The sequence below is a fragment of the Topomyia yanbarensis genome, chromosome 3 (genome assembly GCF_030247195.1).
Source record: "Topomyia yanbarensis strain Yona2022 chromosome 3, ASM3024719v1, whole genome shotgun sequence".
Classification (NCBI taxonomy): Eukaryota; Metazoa; Arthropoda; class Insecta; order Diptera; family Culicidae; genus Topomyia; species Topomyia yanbarensis.
Window position 1 is genome coordinate 91851757 of NC_080672.1, and position 14475 is coordinate 91866231.

Below are 14475 nucleotides of genomic sequence, written 5' to 3' on the forward strand. Positions count from 1 at the left end.
ATCTCGGAAAATGAGAACCGAAATAAATAACTCTAAGCAGCGGCGTAGCCGAAATGAATTTAATTATTTGTAAACGTAAATCATTAACAGGCCGCAATCGGCCCCAATAATGATGTCCTTATCTGCAAATTCTTCAAAAAAAATCAAAAATCTTGTGCTTATCACATTACGAGTCAAATTAAAGTTGAGCAGGTGTGTCACATGATTAAAAGTTCGTTGTAATCCTGTGATGGCCGTATTCGATATATGAAAAGACCGCAGAAGAGGAACTCTCAAAAGATTATTGCTGCTCAACGCCCTATTTCTAGCTTGGACGGTTAAGGACGATTCAGACGATACATCAGCTTCCCGGCAACGTCAATGGAACGTCACCGTTCCGTCAGGATAAGTTTAATACTTTTATCTTGTGCCCGTTCACACGTGCCGTACGTCAAAACGTTCGTGCCGTTGATGTTGTGTGTGAATGCTTCAACTGCATGTAACTAATCTTGACGTTCCGTTGACGTTCTTTACCGGTGACGAAAGCCTGATATATCGTGTGAATCGTACTTTACTCGTTCGATCAAGGCTGGAGAATCAATGTGCACTAACAACAGATCGGCGACAACTAGAGCTCTTGATGTGTCTCTGCGATGTTGGGGCGTCGAGTTGAATTAGTTGGCAGCGGCTCTCGTAGCTAGGTAGTCGAATACGATCCCGCCAGGGTAGCTGTCTCAGAGCGGTTCGTATAACCTGTTGGATACCTTCAATTCAGTCACAGTCGCCGAACAATACTCGAGGGATGACCGGGCTAGGGAACAGTACAGACTCTTTAAACAGTATATATCCGTGAATAATTTAGCAGCAAAGAAGATGAACCCTAGGTTTCGTGATGCCCGACCAATAACATATGAGACGTGTTGCTTGAAAATGAGTTTGGAATCTAACATCACTCCAAGATCCTTCACAGAACATTCTCGCGGAATAAGCAGTCCTGAGAATGTAGTCGAAATTAATCGATTCTCTTTTCCTCGAGAAGGTAATCGCAGATCATTTTGCGGGATTTCGAACCACTCGACACACTCGATACACCACTCGCTCAAGACTAATTCGAAAAACGTTGATACATCCCAAAATTGTCTGCGTTCTTGTACCTCTTTCTTATGAGCTAGAAGCACAAAAACTAATTTCCATAACGATGGAAACGTTGTGGAGGCAAACGATAACTCGAATAACCGACGAAGTGGTTCGGCAAAGCCGGGAATACATTTTTTGAAAAGTACGGTCAGAATACCATCCGGAACCGGAAGAGGACGATGATTTAAGCTTGGATGCTGCTGAGATAATATGCAAATTATTTACATGATGCTCATTTATCGAGCGTTCAAGTTGAGGTACACTACTGGTGGCCATGGCGATCCGGTCCGTCGATAAGGTTTTTGCAAAAAAAAACAGAAGACAAACAATTTACAAATACCTTGTGAATCATTTCCGACTGAAGCTGAGACTCATCGAAATCAGGATAAAAATATCCCCTTTGAGCTGGTTGCCATTTTATTGTGGGTAGATTATAATCGCCTAGGACAATAATTTCATCAGCAGGTTGCACCATCGCAACGATGGAGGCTGACTGCGAATGCACATCAATCAACGAGGTTTCGTGTATCATGCCCAACTTTTTTCTAGTGCATGTAGGGTTTCAAAACAATTTTTTCTTGAAAACGGTGGGGTCAAGCAACACGAAAAGCAATTTTTCATAAAGATAGGTGCTTGAAACTGCTCAACTTTTACCTTCCAATGCTCAATACAATTCTCCTAAAATATTTACAATAGTCCAATTGCGTGGAAAACTTAGCCAAAGACAGTCTAAATTGATAGGTTCTATCAGTTTTCAATAATATTGCAACATAACGAAGATATATGAAAAAGTCGTTTTCAGTTGTCAACGTGAACTGTCACTGGCAGCACTGCTTTATCGGAATCCAATCAGACTAATTGCAATATCTTCAGTTCTAGAGCTGATCTTGGTAACTGTTAGTACTCAAATGATTTGAGGATTTTTTTTCGTTGATCCAGTTTTCAATGAGTGCGATAATGTCGTAGCAATGATCGGAGTAAGACAGGTGGTGAGCGACAGCGCAGGTATTCACGCCACCAACGTTCTGGTAATATATTTGCACCGGCAACGAAACTACACTATTGCGTTGTCTGGAAAGTAGATTGCTATGGGGAAATATGACCGACTCTTCAATTAATGAATACTTGCCTGAATGTATAGGATGGAAGCCCCCTCTCCATTTCCAGACACAGGGCCGGGGTGACTGATGACGCTGGCTGCGAGAGCCAAGAGGATATTATAGGGGTTACTCCCCTAAACCCCAAACCAAAATTAATTGAATTGAAGAAACAAATTTATTGATACTGACTAATTTAATTTAATACTACAGTAATAATTGCTTGATCAGTACATTGAGAACCTATTATTTTAAACATCATGAGGACTTTTGAAAAATTGTGAAAATTGGATACCACAGTAGGAATCTAATAGTTGTCAAATTACATCAATATCAATTACCTGCATGTTTTGAAACTAATCATGATCCTAACAATTCCAATCATGTAGAGCTCACTTTTCAGGGGATGTATCGAAATGTGGATCAATTTATTGAGCAGGAAGCGAAGTTGGAATAGGTTGAATGTTCATGAAATTTCTTTTTTTATATCCTCTTTTTCGGCTTAGAAAAATCTTTTAAGAAAAATTTCTAAACCTATGTGCGGGGTCGGGAATGAATCCCAGGTGAGCTGCGTACAAGGCAATCAGTTTACCAACTAGACTATGCCCACCCTACAAAAAATCAAATTTCAAAATGTGTATAAAAAGCTTGGCTTGGGAATACGTAGAGTTGAGGCGAAAACTTAATATGAATAATAACGAGAATAACACTTTCCGAAAATAGAAGGATATTTCTGAGAAATGGTGTTTTCCATTTGTCTCTAGCGGGTCATGATCAGGATTACCACATACACGGATTATTCTGTATTTCACAGATTTTTCAAGATAATTTACTACCAAGATTCTGTATATACAATGTATATACATATTAGAGATTTGGCTAAAACACAGATTTTCAGTGTAGGTTTGTAGTACCCAGGCTAACAGAATTTCGAATAAAACTTAAAAAGCATTCTATACAGTTCAGACCTTAAGCAACCGCTGAGGCGTAGATCAAAAACGTCAAATTTAGGTCATTTGTTCCCCAGATAAAACAATACAATCAATCTGATTGTTATATTTGTGATCGGTGACCACAATTAATTTTTCATTGTCAAAATATTGTTTTTTGGGAGGCTTCTGGTCAATTTTGGAATACAGATTTTCGATTCAGAATTTTTCTCTAGCGATGCAGATTCCAGATTTTGTTCACGAAAATATACAGATTTCAATGAGGCAACCCTGGTCATGATCGATTATTATGCGCATTTGATATTTGTTGTACACCGAAACCCGTTCATATCAGCCCCTTGGTTTATTTTAGGGTGGCTAAACGGGTATTTTGAGAAAATCGGGACATATTTTTGATAAACCGAAGTTGTTAAAATATTCCTCTATAGTTTCTAGGCATTAAAAAATAGAATTTTTTATTTTTGCATATTGTGCGTCTCTAAGACAAGCAAAATATGCTCAAGAAAGGATTTACTGATTTGGTTCGTCTGCTAGAGCCCATCAAATATATTTTCATATGAAGATGACAAAATCGGGTCAAAAAGACAATCGGGGATTTGAAAAATCGGGTCTTCACTGTATTATCAATCATATGGATAGGTTAAATAAATGTCCGTAAACAGGTATTTAAGATAAAGATCACATCATTTCTAAACCGCCAATTTGTGAGGTTTAGTATCTTCGAAGAATTTTACAACGTAACACAGCAAGCTTTCTGATAAAAAAAAAACTTTGGCTTTTTACTAATTTAGCCCTTCGTAAGTCTCGCAGATGGCTCTGAACGAGAGCTGCTGGCGCACTAAGACAATTTCGCAAGATTTTCAGAGCAGCATAGTGCCGCACTAGTGACGTAAAGTTATCTAAAAGTTTCGCGAAAAAAAATTGTACCTGTAATGGTGATAATTTTCCCTAACGAGTTTTGAGATATGCAAATTTCCGAAATGGGAAAATTTTTGGATGAATCCAAAATTTTGTGCATAAGGACACAAGACCTAACATAAAGTATGTTTTTTAGTGTTTCGGATTCTCCTCGTCAGTAACTAACATCAACTTAATGCTAGTTTGATAAGTCCAAACCAGCAACAAATTGGCGCAAGTTAGACACTAAAATCCAAAAAGTTACACGTCTTGCGTGAACACTAAACAACTGGCTTATACCAAGTGATGTCTCGATAGTAATCACAAATGAAAAAATGGTCGTAGTTTGATCGATTTATATATCATTTCTTTTATAAGAAATGTAAAAATATTTTCAAAACCTTGTGTCTAATAGAAAATCGAACATTTTGTATGATCCTATTGATATACGTCTTGTGTTGAAGTATAAAAAAAACAAACAAAAAAAAATTAGTACACCAAAAAGTGTCATGAAGCTGTCAAAATTCGAATACACTTTCACCACACCAATTGTGAAACATTTGATGCTTTTTGAGTCTACATTTAAGTTTAATCATTCTGCTTGTCGACACGTATTCTTCAGTTGGAAAGTCCAGGCACTTTAAAAAAATAAAATTTATATTTATGGGATAATTCGTTGAATCAAACATAAAATTACATACTCAATAGTTATATATTATTGAATCATCATTATTTGCTGTAATTTGAATATAATTTGTTTCGGTTATCACTTTCATGATTGAAAGCAAACGTTTTTTACTCCTGCTCAGACGCATCTAACCGAAAACATGCTAACTGGCAGCCATGCTTGGCTACCTTATTGCCACAGCCTACCTCTAGCTTCTGTTTGTATACAATCCTCTTGTTTCCATACCTACCCTTCACCCATCCGCAGAATATTTTCTACTCGGACCGCACCGAGGCCATTCGAGGGGCGTAGTGTGTCTCTGTCTACTACTACTACTACTAATACTACTACTTAGTGCCGCTGCTGCCACAAAACGATGCGTTTCCCGGAGGAGCGTGTGCGGTTTGGTTTTTTTTCCTACGCTATCTACACCATATTATAGTTTTATGAATGGGTGCTTGAACTTAGAAGTATTCAAGGTTACAGGAAGAGAGATGGAACAGAACGGACAGTAGGGTTCTTGGTGGCGCACATTGGTTGGTTCGCCCATAGGTCAATATTGCAAAAAATATATTCCGAGAAAATTATGCCGTTTTATAGCTTTATAATTGGATGGACTGATTTTTTAGTGTTCATATGAATGTGTCGTGTAGTTCGTAATTGACCTAAATCAGTACTTTATCGATGAACAATTGTTCATCAGAAACATATTTTGTCGGACTTTCAATAATAAAATTATTATGAATTATTATCTTTTTTGGTTTTGTGTCCTTCACGCACAAAACTGGTTTAACTTACTTTTCTCCTTAGGAGACTATTTTTTCACAAGCAAATGAAAACAATTAAAACTAAACTTGTTTTTACTATTTCATCATCTAGAAAATCAAAGGTATGTTCGCATTCAGCTTTTCATTAATTAGAAAAAAAACGTAGTTCTCAAAGAATATAACCGTGCCCGCCTTGCTTTAACATTATTGGAACCACTGTGCGGCGCTGTGCAACAGCGTAAAATGGGGTGTTTAGGAAAAAGAGCTCCGGTTATAAGAGGGATCATCCACGAGGCAACGCAATTTAGTATGGCGCACATGGACCGATAGTTTACAATCTGGGATTACTTTGTGGCACATGTCGAACTCCGTGATGATGATGATGATGATGATGCTCAAGATCTGCTATGGAGGGCTGTAAACAACTCGAAGAAAAATTGTTTATAAACTACTATAACTTTATGGTTTGACTGAGCTATATAGAGCACCACTCTTATGGTAACGAAATGACTTCTAGCAGGTGCTTCGGAAGTTATTATAGAAATGAGCAGGATTACGTTCAACCTTGCATGAGATTTTACTTGTACAATGTTATATCTTTGTGGTAATACATGTTAAAGCTTTGATGCGTTAGAAGAAAATGTTTGTCTTCAAAAACATCTGAAGATGTTGGCAAAAAATGAAATTACCCAGTGATAAAACGTTTAAATCAATTTTACGATGGACAACATAAAAGATATAGTTTCGCAGAGTTGGCTGTCCTTTTTCTAAAATTTGAAAATTAACTTTTTAAGGTTCTAGATAGAGTTTTGCAGTCATTCAGAAAATTGAAGAATATCATGTTTTAAAAAGCTCTATGTCTTGTACTTAGCATTTTATATGAAATTGACCAATACATATATGGTATATCTTGAAAAATGTTTTTATTCATATAACTTTTCCGTTTTGATTTTTCGATGAGATGGCTTTAGAAACAGCTTCAGATATTTAAAAGGAGCACAGTTTATCTGAATATATCGAACCTCTAGCTTCTTTCTTTATTAGGCTATACCCGCTTTTTTTTTTTTTCAAAAATAGACTTGGTTTTAAAATCTACTGCATACAAAAACTGTGAATTTTCGTCTGGCAGAAACGGTATTTAATGTTAACCGTCCTAATCAAAGATATTAATATTTAAAGAAGTTGTCTTTTTGGGGCGGGTATCGCTTGATTATAGAGATTTTAACCTTAGTGCCATTCGCGTCCTTTCGGATTAGAGAAATCTCTTTTGGAAAAAAATCTCTAACCCAATTTGCGGGGTTGGGAATCGAACCTGGGATAGCTGCGCACAAGACAATCGATTTACCAACTACGCTATGCCAGTCCCCATCCAAATAATTCATATTGTAAATTTAATGGTTTGAATTTAACGTGGTCAGATCTAGATAAATACTTTGGTTTGAATTAGGATAAAAAGCTTACCTTTAAGAGGATTGAGATCGTAGCAACCATCGATGACGAAAGTGGAATTTCTTGGCAGCCGCAATTTTGCTTCCGAAATTAATTTCTATGTTCGAAGTTTGAAAATCAGTATTAACTCTATCAACCGTGAAGTGAATCTTTGTGAAGTGTCAAATATATAGCTCTAGATTTATGTATGGATGTTTCGGCCAGGATGAAATTAACCCGTTAAACGGCAGGAGAAAAAATATTGACCGAAAATCATTTTTTGGATGCAATTAAGACGCATCTTCAAAGTATTAAACGGTGGCTGACGATAAACGTGAACAGTGTTATCACATTTATAATTGGTACTAAAACAATGTTAAAATTGAAGAATAGCGTGTTTGAAAGCTATCTGCAGTGAAGCGTGTAGCCGGAGCTGGTCAAATGGAACGCTTACCACTTGAACGGTTTAGAAATTTGCAAATACTGCTTAGGTCGCTGGTTGATGCAGAATGATCAATGGAGATAAGTTGAATTTTGGAGCAGGGATGCCAAACTTCCAGATTTATCTGGATGCTTCTAGATTTTTAAGCGTCGTCCAGACATACAGATTTATGTTTGTCTGATCCAGATTTCAGAATTTGTCCAGATTTATGCAGACAAATTGAAAAATAACAAAATGAGATACAAGAATGCATCTTCGATTTTTAAACCACCTACGATTTTGAAAACAAAACTTATTAGTTATTGGAAACACAAAATAGCAAAGTTTTTTTTTCGCCAAAATAGTATAAATTTTGTTGAGTTTTCATCAGCTGGAAATTTCAGCAATCCAAGATGCTGTAAGCTCACAGACTCACATTTAATCCTCAAGCTTTTTCAAAAAAAAATTATGCTATCCAGACAATTCTAGACTTTTTCGAAAATTATTAGACTTCTTGGAAAAACACTTGGCATCCCTGTTTTGGAGGATCACAGCGCAATCTAGCGCTTTTAGTCGGAAGAGATTAGCGCCGGCTTGACGTTAAATCCCTAAAACTAAAACACACTTTGTGTTTCACTTTGTGAACGACTTTTCAAACGTGATGTCCCGCCCGAGTAGAAGTTCTGTTTATGCCGATAAGACGCAGTGAAGCCATAACTTGTCTTGGCTTAGCAGGCCTATGCGAAAACCAAAACACCAAAATTTCTCACTATGGGGAAAATTTTTGGTAAAACCAGTATTTGTACATGAAGGCCACAAATCCTAACTTATTGGTCATGGGTGCGTTTCGACTTCGTTTCATCAGAAACCGACACTAACTTTTTGTCGGAATCGATTAGCGCCGGCGCTAATAATTAGTGTCGTTTTCTGATGAGACAAAGTCGAAACGCACCCACGACTAATAAGTTAGGATTCATTTACATTTAGACTAGTTTTACCAAAAAATTTCACCATAGTGAGAAATTTTGGTGTTTACACAATTTTTCTCCTTAGGATGATATATAGCATAGTGCAATCTAGCGAATAATCGGCACCGTCAAGATTATCAATTTTCTTTTACGAATGAAACTGAAGTGTTATGTTGATGATGTAGCTATTTTTTGCCTAATTTAATTTTACTAAATACATGCTAGAATCAGAAATGAGTTTTCAACTCAAAGCGAACAAGTTTCGTTTCGATTTAAAAAAAACTCGAAACCCTCCGGTTTTGATTGTTTGAAGATTACGAATTGTTGGCCTCGGGATCTATTCCAACCTTGAAGGCCTTATATAGGGTGTTTGGTTCATGGTTAAGAATCTCTCGGGGGGTGATAGACTGCCATATTTGGAATAAAAAATTGTTCTACACATACCATCAAATCTCAACCGTTACAGAGTTATTGAATTTTTGTGTAATAAACTTATTTGTCTTAAAATACCTCTAACTTTAAAAGTATACTTTGTATTTTAAATGTTTTAGTTCCATTCAAAAGGTGAGAAAATTTCGCATTGAGTGATGCCCTCACATGTTTCAGCTAATGAGTTTAAGTAGCCTTTTCAAAGTAATTTATTGAAAATTAAACAATTTTAAACGATTTTTCGTTCATTTCTGGAAAATCCTAATGGTTAACCTCATCATTTTAATAATTCAGATTGTTAGTCTTGATGAGCTGCTTAATTCGTTCGTTGACATGATACACTTACCTTTTCTTATTTTTGTGATTTTGGGTTATTCAACTTGGATATTTTTATCTCATTTTCACTAGTACCAGCTCTAATTGAAAAAATTATGGCACTTATTGTGCTTTTTTTCTTTTTATTCGAAAGCCAGGAAAATTTTACAGTGAAAATGTATTAATACCCTTCAGTTAAGTGAATGTAGTATTCTTTTAAAAGTAAATTAGTTTAAAGTGCTATTATTAGCATTTTCGTTAATTTTCTTAAAATAGTAAATAATAAACATCACCATTATTATCATGGAAATAATGCATCTCAGCAAGTTCTACAGTTCTTTCTTTGGCTCCATTCAATTATCTCTTTTGGTTTCGACGCAAAATCGTTTTTATCACATCGTTTCATATGCAAAAATAACGATTTCGAACCCACTACATTTGTGGCGAGCTCATGCTGTGTTAACTATTAAATAGCAGCAAAATGAAAAGAGATATAGACAAAGTGGCAAATAAAAAGTTATAGAGAACATTAAGGGGCATCAAATGAACAATAGTAACGATAAATTTTGTTGATTAATAATTAGTATAATTAAAAAACTCCAAAAAAACACAAATTTTGAGTTATTTCGTTAGTAAAAAATCATTTAGTACACTTAACTAAAAGATATTTGTACATACACTGATAGGACATTTTCTCAGCTTTCCAATGAAATCTTGTAAATAACGATATAAAGCATATTTTTTAGATTAGAGTCTTTTAAGCACTTGCAAGTCGGTTACAGGAAAAGTATAGTAATGAAATTACAAAGAAATGAGAAGAGATAGAAATATGACGTCCAAGAACAAATTATGAATCGTCCTAAAACCCAACTTTTGGATAATGGATATTGCTATAATCATACTTCATTATTTCGAGAAAATTAGCAAAAACCTCCTCAAAAACACTAACTTTTAACTACTTTACAGCTAAAAGGTAATTAAAACTAATTACTTAAAAGATATGAGAACACCATTCAATAGGAGATTTTCTCACCTTTCGAATGGAACTGAAATATTTAAAATACAAAGTATACTTTTAAAGTTAGAGGTATTTTATAATAAGTTTTTTACACAAAAAGTTCAATAACTCTGTAACGGTTGAGATTTGATGGTATGTGTAGAACAATTTTTTTCTCCAAATATGGCAGTCTATCACCCCCCGAGAGATTCTTAACCATGAACCAAACACCCTGTATATCAAGGTTGCAGAACATGCAAAATTATAACTGGTGGTGTCATCGTTACCAGAAAAGTTTTCAGTCGCCTTGGAAACAATGTTGTTTATTGTCTCAAAACAGGTGCAGTGGCAAATTTTCAATCGTTGCACACTACGACTATTCTGTTTAAGGAAAAAAATTATATACTTGTATATACTTATACCCATCCCGAAATTAAAAAAAAGAATCGAAAAAAATTGTTTTTCGACGACTTATAACAACATTTTAGCTCGTGTGGCTTGAACATATCATTGAGAAAAAGTTGAAGAAGATAGCTATTTCCAACCATCAAAGACAATTGGTTTATGCTTCTGCCCGACCCAGTGCGAAGCGAACTACCATAACTACTGAACTCATTAGAGCAATGTGGCCTTGAAACATTCCAACCCCGTGCTTTAGTAGATCTACACATAACTACACCATCGTTCGCAACTTTGTGAGCCGGGGTGTAGACGCGGTAGTTCTTCATAAAAAGCTAGCGCCACTAACATGATATGCCTGCTTTAGACAGTAAATCACAATTCTGGCCTTATCCAGGCGAAATTTAAAGGTATCTGTCACAGCTGAACTTTTTTTGTGCCAACTCTTTCGGAATCATCAGAATATTTAGTGTATTATCTTTGATGTGAAAGAAGATCGGATATGGTTCGACCGAGTTTAACATGTGCGATTTTAAACGGGAAGTTGGAGTCTTTGATAACGAATCTGGTTGAACATCCATTCTAGCATCAGTTGGGTCTTTTCAGGAGAGTTTATTTTTACATGAAATTAGAAAATTTTCAAAAAATAATAGATATAATAAATTAAAAGCCAAGTCAGTAGACGAGCAATAATGTGGTAATCTATATTCAACCAATTTTATTAGTAACTGGCGTGAAGAATGTGTGAAAACTGCAATCCTAAATTGATATAGCGTTTTTAGACTCTCTCTAGGGACTAAAGAAGAATATTTTAAGAGCTTCGGAAAAAAAGGTTTCCAGATTTTGTCATTTTGTCAGCCTAAAATAAACCAAACCGCTGATAAAAAATGAAAGAAGTCTGACTTAAAAAAAACAGTCTTGTTTCATGTAACATACCTACTATTCATCGCTGAAAAATTCATGATCGAACATGTTCAACTCTTTCCGTCGTCGAGACCAGACAACGCAAACGCCAGCATCGAGTCAGACATTTTTGGAGAAGGTCAGATCCCAGACCGTTTCAATTCCTGGAAAATCTCATAATCTGTGTGACCCGATTGGAACAGCAACACAAGTCAAGTGTGTGACTGAGGGTTTACTCCAACCGAAAGTGGGCTTGGGTTTGAAAGTAAACATTAGGAAAGATCGTTTCCTGCTGAAAATAAACATGTGTGTACCAATACAAAGGAGCATCATCTGCATTCCACGTTGTAAAGTTCGTTACCTGACGATCGATCGAAGGTAAGTCAATAACACAAAGCAGAACGTGTGGTAGACACAAAAGTGTAAACAAAATTTTCGCGGGAAAAGACGCAAATGACGCCGTTTTTTGCTCACCTTTCCTGAAGTTGAGTTGCAAACACACAAAGCCCTCGAGCCGCATTTCACAACGCAACATGGCATCAAGAGGACCTCCTGAAAGGAACAGTCAGAAGACCAAGATGAATGAATAAGCAGACAGAAAGGAAAAAAAAACTCGTTCGCCGTTTCTTATGTGCAATGCTCCTTTCTGTGCTTCGTTTGGGGTGCGTTCCGTACCGAAGGTTCCGAGAAACGAATGGCTTGGAAATACCTACCTACATAGAAGTAACAACAACAACAGACACCATACTCAGCATCGGGGGGCAATGTAGAGAAAGATCATGTAAAAACAAAACTGGAGGAAAAATAAAAATAAATGATGACGATCGTGATGACCGTCATCGTCATCGTCGATGAGGGATCATCGTGCTCTGCCGTAGATAATGAAACGAAAAAGTGAGATAGACCAAAGACACAAAGCACTCGGCAGTAGACAGACACGAGTCATTGCACGTATTTTGGAGTCCACGATCTGTGAGTGGGTTTCAAACATGCTGCGAGAGATGGGTGATTTTTCAACCGAAAACTGTGGGATGACTAAACGAGCGTACCCACCTAATTCAGAGCAAGATTATAATGAATAACATCGACCAGGAAATAAAATGACCGAGACCACCATCGGATGATTTAAGCATTTTGACTCTAGCAGATTATCGCCGACCACCACCTTTCTTTCACCTGGCGTATATAATGCCTTCCCCGATACACCTGTCCACCTACTTCACCGAACGATGGCGAAGCCCGAAGAAGTTGAACCCGAACCGGTAATATTTATGAGGCGGGCGATGATCACGAGCGAAGATCATATTTACTATCATCGACACCATCACCTCTCTAGGCTCCGTGACGAGTGCGGCTGGATGTTCTACAGAGAAGCTTTTGTTGGTGTGTTTACTTCACAGCTCGGCCGGAACGATCGACGTACGCTGTAACATGACTAGTCATGTCGGACGAACAGGCTGGCGGGTGCTCGGTGGGCGGGGAGTGCGAAGGCGGAAACCTATAACATCATGCGAAAGAGTGTAGGATTACTGCATATGTGGAACATAGTTCCACTGCAACGATGTAGTCTAGAAAGTCGAGAAACAAATGTGGAAGAAACACGATCATGTCACCGTTCTGGACGTAGGAGTTAGCAGATCTATTTCAATGGAATTTGATGACACCATTGGCAATAAAAGAAGGGGAACTTAATTTGTTTCGATGAACACGTTTAAGCATCGCGACTAAATTCTACTAGACGTTAAAAATAATCCTCCTGTATTTTAGAGTGGGTGTTTGAAATATATTTGATACATTGTGCACTTTTCTTAAGCCATGGGCATCGGGATATATAAGGGAAGGGTGACAGTGACAGGTATCTTTAAAGGTCTATTTTTTTAATACGTACCGTTTTTTATAATCAAAATTAGTGCGGAAAAAATTTTTTTTTTGAAAGAAACAGCTTAAATATCTTAAATTATCTATGAAATTTGCGTTTCGATTTCGTCTCATCAGAATCCGACACTAACTTAGTGACAGGACTAAGCTAGCGCCGAATTGACTTTAGCTCCAAAAAGGGTAAAACACTATTGGTATTTCTAAGCAAACATCTAGTCTTGCGTGATGTCCCGAAAGAAAAGGCGTTATGATTATGCCGATGAGAATTAATGAAGTCGGAGCTTGGTTTGATTTATATGTTACTATGTTTTAATTGCCGCAAGGTTCTACTGTATCGATTTTGTTGGCTATTTTCGGCAAATTTGAGACTAAAAGAAACGAAAGCAATGAAATTGAAAGACGGATAGGTATTCTAGAGCGAATCAGTTATAAACTTAGAACGGAAAACTAGAACTAGGCAGGCTCATTTGGGCATGATCGAAAGGAAATGTGAAGAATTCTTTGTACTACCATAGACCATGCGGTAGACTTGGGTGCAACGCCCAACTCCTACTCGGCAGAAGGCAAATAATTCTTCACATTTCCATGTGAGCCTGCCTAGTTCTAGTTTTCCGTTCTAAGTTTATAACTGATTCGCTCTAGAATACCTATCCGTCTTTCAATTTCATTGCTTTCGTTTCTCTTAGTCTCAAATTTGCCGAAAATAGCCAACAAAATCGATACAGTTGGTTTGATTTAGCAAGCCAATGCAATTGCATTGTGATGTTTCTAATCAGCGAAGAAAAATTAGGTAAAAACTATTTTTTCAGCGTTTTCCTCAAATAGAGCTGGCCGAAGATTTAACTTGAAGAATTTTTTTTAGGTCGTTTTGAAATGTTCACAGTATAATATGCAAAATGAATTTCGTATGTAGAATTTTACTTTTTATTGCATTTTTAGTAAACAATGCACAGTGGTCCTGAATGTGAATTTAGCAGGAATTTTACCTTTTTTCTAAAATTAAATGACTTAGCCTTGCAATATGTTTGGCAAAGTTGTTGTACTTTGCAAGGTCCTTCTTTTTGTTTGAACAGATGCTAGGGTGGTTCTAATTTTAGCAATATTTAAAATTGCACTTTTTAACGGTTCGAGACAGAGCTTTACTGTCTTCGATGAAGTTGTAGAGCAACACATTTTAGACAAATTTGCTGAAGACATGAAAGCTCTAGCTTTTATACTTTCCATTGTACAAGAAATCCACATC

The 14475-nt window shown here is 36.6% G+C and overlaps 1 protein-coding gene across 3 annotated transcripts in view; it reads left to right on the forward strand.

The window, feature by feature from the left end:
- The window catches only part of LOC131692488 (uncharacterized), a 229758-nt gene that overhangs the window by 35685 nt on the left and 179598 nt on the right, over positions 1 to 14475 (forward strand). The gene's annotated exons all lie outside the window — the stretch shown is intronic.